General features: G+C 35.0%; 1 long non-coding RNA gene across 1 annotated transcript; it reads left to right on the forward strand.

Annotated features, from left to right (window-relative positions):
* The first annotated feature begins 4706 nt into the window (after positions 1–4706).
* Positions 4707–6721, forward strand: LOC118736554. Its single transcript, XR_004992717.1, has 3 exons — positions 4707–5044; positions 5117–6470; positions 6559–6721. It is a non-coding gene; the product is annotated as an uncharacterized LOC118736554 (long non-coding RNA).
* Positions 6722–9437: the final 2716 nt, after the last annotated feature.

Genomic DNA, 9437 nt, shown 5'->3' on the forward strand with positions numbered 1-9437 from the left:
CAGAAAAAGCCAAATGAAATTCAGAAAAACACAATTGTGTTTCAGAATAAATCAAATTATTTTCAGAAAAACGCAAATGTATTTCAGAAAAACGCAAATGTATCATTTGACTTTTTCTGAAATACAATCGGCGCATATTCATAGTCATCTTTAGTACTCAACTAAGTCGAAACTATTCTAAGTCAGTTTCGACTTTTCTGGCTAAGTACCAACTTAAAATTTAGTTTCGGCTGCAGCTGCAACTAGGTCGGAACTAGGAAGAAGTGTTTTATCAAATCAAGAGAAAACAGACGAAAAAATGTAAAAATTAAGTTGGTAGAGGGTGATTTTGATAATATTGAATAATCTCCAATTAAAATTTGCAAAGATCGATCAATTTTAATCGGAAAATGAAATTCAATGCGTATTACAATTCGAATAAAGCTACATCACAATTTTATAATTGGAATAATTTAGACAAATTCTCAAATAATAAGTCAGTTTCAAGCTAGTTCTTTTAAAGTAAATTTGTGCATGACATTTAGAGTCACAACTAAAGCTATTCATAGTCGCCTTAGTTTCGACTTTTCTGGCTAAGTACCAACTTAAAATTTAGTTTCGGCTGCAGCTGCAACTAAGTCGTAACTAGGAAGAAGTATTTTATCAAATTAAGGGACAACAGACGAAATATGTAAAAATTAAGTTGGTAGAGGATGATTTTGATAATATTGCATAATCTCCAATTAACATTTACAAAGATCGATCCATTTTATTCGGAAGATGAAATTAAATGCGTATTACAATTCGAATAAAGCTAAATCACAAATTTATAATTGGAATAATTTAGATAAATTCTCAAATAATAAGTCAGTTTCACGCTAGTTCTTTTAAAGTAAAATTGTGCATAACATTTAGATATCTACTATTTGTATGTTTCACAGCATGCTTTCGATAAACATCGACTTCACATCACTGCGGTTGTTCTGGCTATTTCACACAATTAACAAGAAAATGATACTTTATTCTTTTGCATAATCATTCAAAATTACATAAACGGATGATCAAACTTGACATTATTTAATAAAAATGTAATTTTTCCAAAATATCGTAAACAAAAATCGATACATTTTCACACTCGTTTTGCTATGTCGTAAACTAAGTCGAAACTACTTAGTAGAAGTCTGAAATGCGACTATGAATAGAGGTCAATTTTAAGTTGGTGCGTAAATTTAAGTTGCAACTTTTTTAGTTTCGACTTAGTTGCTGGACTATGAATACGCGCCAATCAAATTTATTTGCGTATATATGTTAATTCTATTTATTGAAGCAACCACGCGGAAAAGCTTGTGTTAATTATATTGATAACAGAACTTTTCAGCTCGCACGTTGCCTAAATTCTCAAGTAACATCAAATCCACAAATGAATAAATTGCTTGTATTACCATCAAGATCGCCATGTACAAACTTTAACAACATAAAAAAATAGAGCTTTCGCACGAGCGTTTGTTTGGTTTTTTAACTCCATTTAAAATTTTATTTTAATAAAATCACGATTTGTCAAATGCTTAAATATATTTATCTAGTAATAATGCAGCACACAACCCTTAAATCTAAAAAAACGGTCTGAGGAAGGCCATTAAATAGCAGCACACAACCCAGTGCCTTTCTCAAGGGTGAATATAGCTACAACAACAACGACTACTACAACAACAACCCAGAAAGGTTGCCTGCTGTCTATATTGTGATTGACAATCAGCTGTCAAGATTGTTTTGACAAGTTTTTTGTTCATGGACATTAGTTTGGTGGAACATGTAAGTGTTTTTCGTTTGTTAAATTATAAGTAATTATATGGAAAGAAGGCAAAAAGATGCAATAGTTCAGTTAATTGCGAAATTGGCTTCCAGTAATAGGCAGTTGGAAGATATCCGAAAAAGGCGGCTACTGAGATTGAAAAAAATTATGGCAGCAATACGCATGCGAAATTCATTATTATATTTTATAATAAGCGTCTGTGGACACACGTAAGCAATTATAGCAGCTATTTTTTATTAGTGAATATAATAATCAACGCGTTTATGTGTATTGTAGGCGAGACATGGCAAGTTCTGGGAGCTGGACATTCCTGCCAACAGAGACCAATTTTTTAAGGAGTGCTTTAGAATGAGCCGCGATTTTTACGCATTGCAAAAAGCGACACAACTTTTAGGAAATGCATCCCTTTAGACAAGCGTGTCGCGATTGCTTTATATGCGCTTGGTTCCTCAGTTGAATACAGGACGATCGGCCGGCTGGGGTATCAAAAAGAAGCGTATGTAATATTTTAATAGACTTTTGTTCTGCGGTCTGGGACAAGCTCGCTCCTAAGTATTTACCCCAGCACATTCCTTACCCAAGAAAACTTTGAAGAGTGTGTTAAGGGATTTGAGAAAATTGGATTGGAAATTGGATTGGATTTGATTTCGAGTTTACGAGGTGTGCATAGGGCAGTGCTTAACGCTTCTGACTTGCACTCGATGACGCAGGTTCGATCCCTGCTGAAGTCTAGAAAAAAGAAGTCTGATAAGGAGATGTGGTCATCTCCGAAATAGCTGCTATAACTTCTACCGCTTAGACTTTGTTGCTTTTTCAAAGTTTCCTAATAAACAACCGTGGTACAAAGATCAATAAAAATATTAAAAATAATTGAATTTGGTTGAATAAGGAAAATGAATTAGCAGCAAGAGTTTACGGGATGTACATAGCTGAGTGGTTAACGCTTCTGACTTTGAACATCGATTACGCAGGTCTGCTGCTGAAGTCTAGAAAAAAGAATTCTGATGAGGAGATGTGGTGTTCTCCGAAGTAGCTACTATAACTTCTACCGCTTAGACTTTGTTGCTTTTTCAATTTTTCCTAATAAACAATCGTGGTACAAAGCTCAATAAGAATATTAAAAATAAAATGTTAATAAGCCACAATAACAATGACAAATACATAGTTTAGAAAGAGCCTGCCTGAAACTATACAAAAAAGCAAATAAGCATATGGATGTATAGAATTGACAACAACAACCACGCTGTCGAATTTGAGTTTGAGTTTGATAGAAGTTGGTTGAATAAGGAAAATGAATTACCAACAAGAGTTTAAGGGATGTACATAGCTCAGTGGTTAACGCTTCTGACTTTGAACATCGATTACGCAGGTTCGATCCCTGCTGAAGTCTAGAGAAAATGAGTCTGATGAGGAGATGTGGTGATCTCCGAAATAGCTGCTATAACTTCTACTGCTTAGACTTTGTTGCTTTTTCATTTTTTCCTAATAAACAATCGTGGTACAAAGCTCAATAAAAATATTAAAAATAAAATAAAATAACTCATTTACTTACATATCGACTGCTGAATGGAAGATCGACCTATCTCGGCAGCCAGTTCGAAAACGCCCTATCTCAAAAAACTTTTCAAGAACGCCCTATTTCAGAATTTTATTGAAAAACACTCGATCTCGGAATTTGGTTGAAGAACGCTCTATTTTAGAAACCGATTCAAAAATGCCCTATCTTACTTCAAAATGTATTGAAAACTTGCTGATATAGGGCGTTTTTGAATCGGCAGCTGAGATAGCGCGTTTTTGAAACGAATTCTGATATAGGGCCTTCTTCAACCAAATTCTGAAATAGGACGTTTTGAAAAGTTTTTTAAGATACGGCGTTTTTGAACTGGCTGCCGAGAGAGGTCCATCTTCCACTCACCAGTCGATATTTACTTCTATCTTCCCATGCAGGTACATACAGTCACTTACAAAACTGAGTATACAGTGGTTTTCCTTTTAAATACCTATTAACAGTGCTTTTCGTTTTCAATATTTTTATTTATTCGGGCATGTGCTGCAAATCGTACGATTTGAAATCGGTGCGATTTACAAAATTTATTTTAAAGAATTCTTAACAAAACAGAAAAAAAATCCCGCTAAATCGAAGAATATTACGTCCTTTCGCGTTTCTATCAGTTTTTGTTGGAAATATTTATTACTTTCATTAGTTATAATAAAAAATATTTTGCAAATCGCATCGATTTCAAATCGTACGATTTCATTTGCTTTTCATTTAATTTACTTTTCAAAATTTCATTTACTTTTGTTCTATAAACATTCACATTTTCAAAACTTAATTTTTCGTAATTTCATACATTTTTTATTTTATTTTAATTTTTTGACAAATTTATTGTTTAAATATACAGCCTTGGCCAAGAGTATTGGGCACTAGAGTCCTGCACGATTATGTTACTATCGTATGAGTACGTTAATAACTACAGGCTAACCTAATATTCGCGGCTTGCGTTTTGGTACGCATGCCGTCGAATTTGTTTTTTTGCGTCACCCGAAATTGACTTGCATGCGTTTGCATTTGATTTCATTGAGCGAAACGTCAAATCAAAATGTCACGCAGAACAAAAATTGGAAATTGAGTTAGCTTCATACGCACGCCGTTCAATTTCGGTTGATCTCATACAAGTTGCATGTGCATGAGACATTTTTGACAATAAATTGGCGGCATGCGTGAATATTAGGTTAGCCTGTAACACTTCTGACGATTACCACGATGCCAAAATAGCGAAGTTACTCGGCACCGCCGCATCTTCGCATCGTACGATTTAGAGCTGTCAAACTATCGACGATACTATCGATAGTCTGGTCACATGAAATAACTATCGATAGTTTTAGTACTATCGCCACTATCGTTTAATTGATAGCGTATTCTCTTTCCTAGCGCTTTTGACATTCGCACGAATTAGTTGAAACTTGGCAGCGTTATTTCTAAAAGCGCAATTTTTGATTTTAAGCGTGAAAATGGCTGAGGATACATTGCCGTCTAAAAAACCAAAAACTTCCGAAGTGTGGAATTTCTTTAAAAAAACAAGCGACAAAAAAATTTGAAAAATGTAACTATTGTGGCAAAGAATACCGCACTAGTAATACCACAAATTTAAAAGACCACATTTCTAGATGCTCCTCTATCGCTTGTTCAAGCAGCACTGCTTCATCAACTTCAGAATCGTCAACCACTTGCAGCAGTGGTTCAGTGCAAAGGTTGGTTGGTCAAAGTTTGACGTGAATAAATAAAATATATGTAATTGAAGAACTCTTGTTTACATTTGTTAGTGCATATTTCACTATCGAATTTAAATATGATTCGAACTCCGAGCGCAAAAAAAAATTGATGCCGCACTGGCTGAGTTTGTGTGTGTAGATTTGCAACCAATATGCATAGTAAATGATGCGGGTTTCAAAAATCTTTTAAAAGTGTTGGACCCTAGGTATGAAATACCAAGCAAAAATTATTTAAAAGACAAACTCATTTTCGAAAAATACGAATGTATTAAGGCGTGCTTAAAATTGAAATTGGAAAAAATTTAATATCTGGCCATAACTTGCGATATGTGGACATCCCGCTCAGGTGATGCATACCTACTGGTCATTATGTGGATGCAGAATTTGATCTGAAGACTATTGTTCTTTCAACAAGACTCTTAGTAAACGAAGAAAATCACACAGCAGAAAATATTGCAAAAACGCTTGATGAAGTATTCACTGAATGGTCCATCAGCAACAAAATCATTTGCCTAGTTACCGACAACACCAGAAATATGATCAAAGCATGTGAAATTTTAAGAAAAAGGCACTTATCTTGTATAGCTCATTCCTTAAACTTGATTGTGCAAGATTGTTTGAGACTAGACGAAGTAAAAGGAGTGATTACAAAATGCAAAGAAATTGTAACTTTTTTTTAAAAGTAGCTCGACTGCCATGGCGAAATTCAAAGCTGAGCAAAGTTCAAATAGGCCGCTTAAATTGGTACAAGAGGTATGCAATAGATTGAACAGCTGTTTATCAATGATAAAAAGGGTGCTATTATTGAAGGATGATTTAAATAAATGCCTTTTAAATATACCAAAGCACCCAAACCATTGGAAAGCGGTGATGCACGCCTTCTAAACGAGCTTGTTAATATTCTTGATCCTTTTGACGAAGCTACCTTGCATTTTTCTAGCAGTAAGAGCGTTACTTCTTCTTCAATAATTCCTATTATTTATGGTTTAATTGAAACATTAAAATTAATTGAACAACAAGGGATTTCAAGTGAAGGAATAGCTTTTTTGTCGGCAATTGTTTGTTCTACTGAAAAACGCCTTTTTTTATACGAGGAAAGAACGTTAATTCGCGTATCAACGATCTTGGATCCAAGGTTCAAGAAAGAAGGTTGTAGAAGCGAATTTAATGCAAATGAGGCGAGCAAGGCTTTAGAAAGGGAAATGTTGTTGACAGCACTAAAATTTAAATCTTCTGCGACTGTTGGTCCCAGCACACCGGAGATACAAGCAAAACTTCTCTTTTCCTTTCTAGTAAGTTGGATCAAAAACAGAGAACAACAAAAGTCGATGTAATCCTGAAGAAGAGGCAGTACTTGGAGCAAGTCAACTCAGAGCCAAACACAAACCCGCTACTGTATTGGAAGGTAGATACTGGAAATCCTATAATACAATATACATATGTATTACACATATAATATATGTATATATTCTAAACCATTATTTTCACTTCAGGTGTTACGAAATCAGCTTGAGCCTCTTCCTGATTTGGCAAAAAAGTTTTTTTGTATCCTGGCATCATCTGTAGAGTCTGAAGGCACTTTCAGTGAAGCGGGCTTAATTGCTGTTGCAAAAAAATAAAATTATGTGAAATATTTTTCCTTTTTAATCAAGTGCGGGCAAGAAATATCATTTTTAACGCATTTATTGATATGAAATATTAATTTATCTGTCGTTAGTATGTTAATTTAGTGGCCCAAGCATTCGCTGCCAAGCGTTCATTGTAGCAAGCATACTTTAAACGTGCGTTCTGTCAAACCAACGCCAACGCCAAAGCCAACGCGAAAGTTCTATGTGGACCGGCCTTAATTCTGCTAATAAATTAGCATCGCCAATAGCAGTGTGACCAGATAATCCCAAAACCATATTTACTATACTTGCATAGTGTATCTTTTATTTAGTTCGGCATAAATTAATTCATAAATTCATAGAAATTAAACATATTTAACTATAACATAAAGTAGGAGTTAGAAATAAAAAATATTAATATTAATATTTTATTTCTTGTCTTTCGAATGTAAAAATAAAATGGCATCCAAATTTTCTCCTCTAAGATTTGTTCTTCGTTCTTCCATAACTCGATTTGCCACACTGAAACACCTTTCACTCGCAGGGCTAGATGCTGGAATGCATAATACTTTTCGCGCCAGTTTTGCCACCAAAGAAATCTCATTCTCATGTCGCCGCCACCAATGCAATACATTATTTTCGAAGTGGCAAACGTTTTTGTACATTTTAATTTGTACATTTATTTGGCAAGTTAGTTTGCCATTTAGTTGGCAAGTTTAAAATTAGGCAAGAAAAGTGCTATGTAGAATTGCTGAATTTGGTTGCAAATCTAGCCCATAAAGTTATCTGACCACACTGGTCAATAGCAAGCTGCAACCTAAAACTGGCTACACACGACAAACATCTGTATGTACATAAATATACTTATAGTAATTTAAGGCTCTGTTATGCATACTTGGCATTGCATGCACTGCTATACCATTTTTACGTAGAAATCAAAAACCAACATACTTTTACGTATGTAATGCTGTGCGTTGGGTAACCGCTTACACGCGAAGCTCATTTAACAGATTCCTTATATGACAACTCTCAAGCAATGCCAAGTATGCATAACAGAGCCTTTAGCCTCATTTATCAAAAATCAATTTACAAACATGGCTTTGATTCATTTATCCGCCGATGTGCACACTTCAAGCATCAACACAAAATGAGGTTGTTGTTTTTGTTTCCAATGCGATGCTCGCAAACCACGCTACAAACGACGAGCATGCTCGCTGAAAATCAAAATTTTGATTTTTTGCGAGCATGCTCGTGAACCGCCCTACAAACGACGAACATGCACCGCAAGCCGCGCATGTGCGCGCAGATGTTCGTCGTGTGTAGTCAATTTAAAGCAGTGTCCGCCAAAAAGAGAAGTCTTAAAATGAGAATGTATTAGTTATGAAATAAAAAATGAGAATGTGTTGGTGGTAATTCACGGAAATGCGTCATCAACCTGCTTCGCCTATTGTTTGCAGTGTTGCCAGAACTTTTTGGGCCGACCGGCTAGATTGGCAAAAAAAAAGCGGCTAAAAACGGCTAAAATGTTTTAGTGAAATTTCACATAGACTCTGGCAAAAAACGGCTAAAATGTTTTAGTGAAAATCCACATGCTTTATTTAAATAAATCGCAAGAAACGAAAGACTAGTTAACACCATTAATTTATATCGAGTGTATATTCCTCATCATCAAATGAATCACTATTGTATATATCACCTGAATTCATTAATTTTAAGAAATCGTCATCTACAGTAAAATTATGGCAGCATTTTTCTTCGAGTTTTAAACCGTATCTTATATATAAAATAGCGTTTAACGTTTTAACGCACATTGGATTTCTTTGCTTAGTTTTTATTATATTTATTGAACTAAATATTCGCTCTACTTCTGCATTACTTATAGGCAAAACAAGAAAACTAAAAACTAGGTTGGAAAGGTCAGCAAAAGGGTTTTCTCCTAGGGCATTTCGAAATTGATAAACTTCGGCCCAAAATTTTACAGTTGAGTCTAAATTACTCCAGGTATGTAACGTTAACCGTTGCCATTGCATCTCTATGGATGTTATTTCGTCGGCATTATATTTGTGTTTTTGTTGCTGTAGTTGAACAAATACTTTTGGTTTAATTACTCTTAATGCATTTCCAACCGAAAAAAGTCAATTTTTTTTAGTGTGGCAATATTTGTAGGGAGGCGTTGGCGTAATTCCTTTATTAAAGTGATAATAAAATAGCGACCATTTTCTCGAATTATTTTCTCGGCTTCGTGGTCAAAAGCGTTTGTGCTTACTTTTGTTTTTAAATACTCTTCAAAACTGTGATAAAGCTGAGGAAATGGAGCAAGGTATGGTTCCAACGGGGAGCATATAGGATCAAATGTGTCCGCGCTAATAACCACTAGGGAGCATAGATGCGAAAGTAAAACATTGAGTTCATTAAAAATCTTCATTGGGTCTGCATTATTGCTTTCGAACAACTTGTTTACTTTTTGCACCTGAAAATTAGGCAAATAGTAAAATCGGCTAAACACGGCTAACTTTTTTTACAAACCGGCTACCAAATCGGCTGCCGGCTAGATCGAATTTTCTCCGGCTAGTTGCTATCAAAACCGGCTAAATCTAGCCGGAAAACGGCTAAAATGGCAACGCTGATTGTTTGCATGCAACTAAATAAAATTTGTTGCTCTGCTACTCTTTCTGTTGACGTTCGGATTGTGTACGTGTAATAGCCCGAACACAATGGAAACGACGAGCTACAAACCACAGCTGTCAAATTATTTTAACACGTAC

Source organism: Rhagoletis pomonella, unplaced genomic scaffold, assembly GCF_013731165.1.
Source record: "Rhagoletis pomonella isolate Grant_MI unplaced genomic scaffold, Rhpom_1.0 Rhpom_scaffold_00003, whole genome shotgun sequence".
NCBI classification, from domain to species: domain Eukaryota; kingdom Metazoa; phylum Arthropoda; class Insecta; order Diptera; family Tephritidae; genus Rhagoletis; species Rhagoletis pomonella.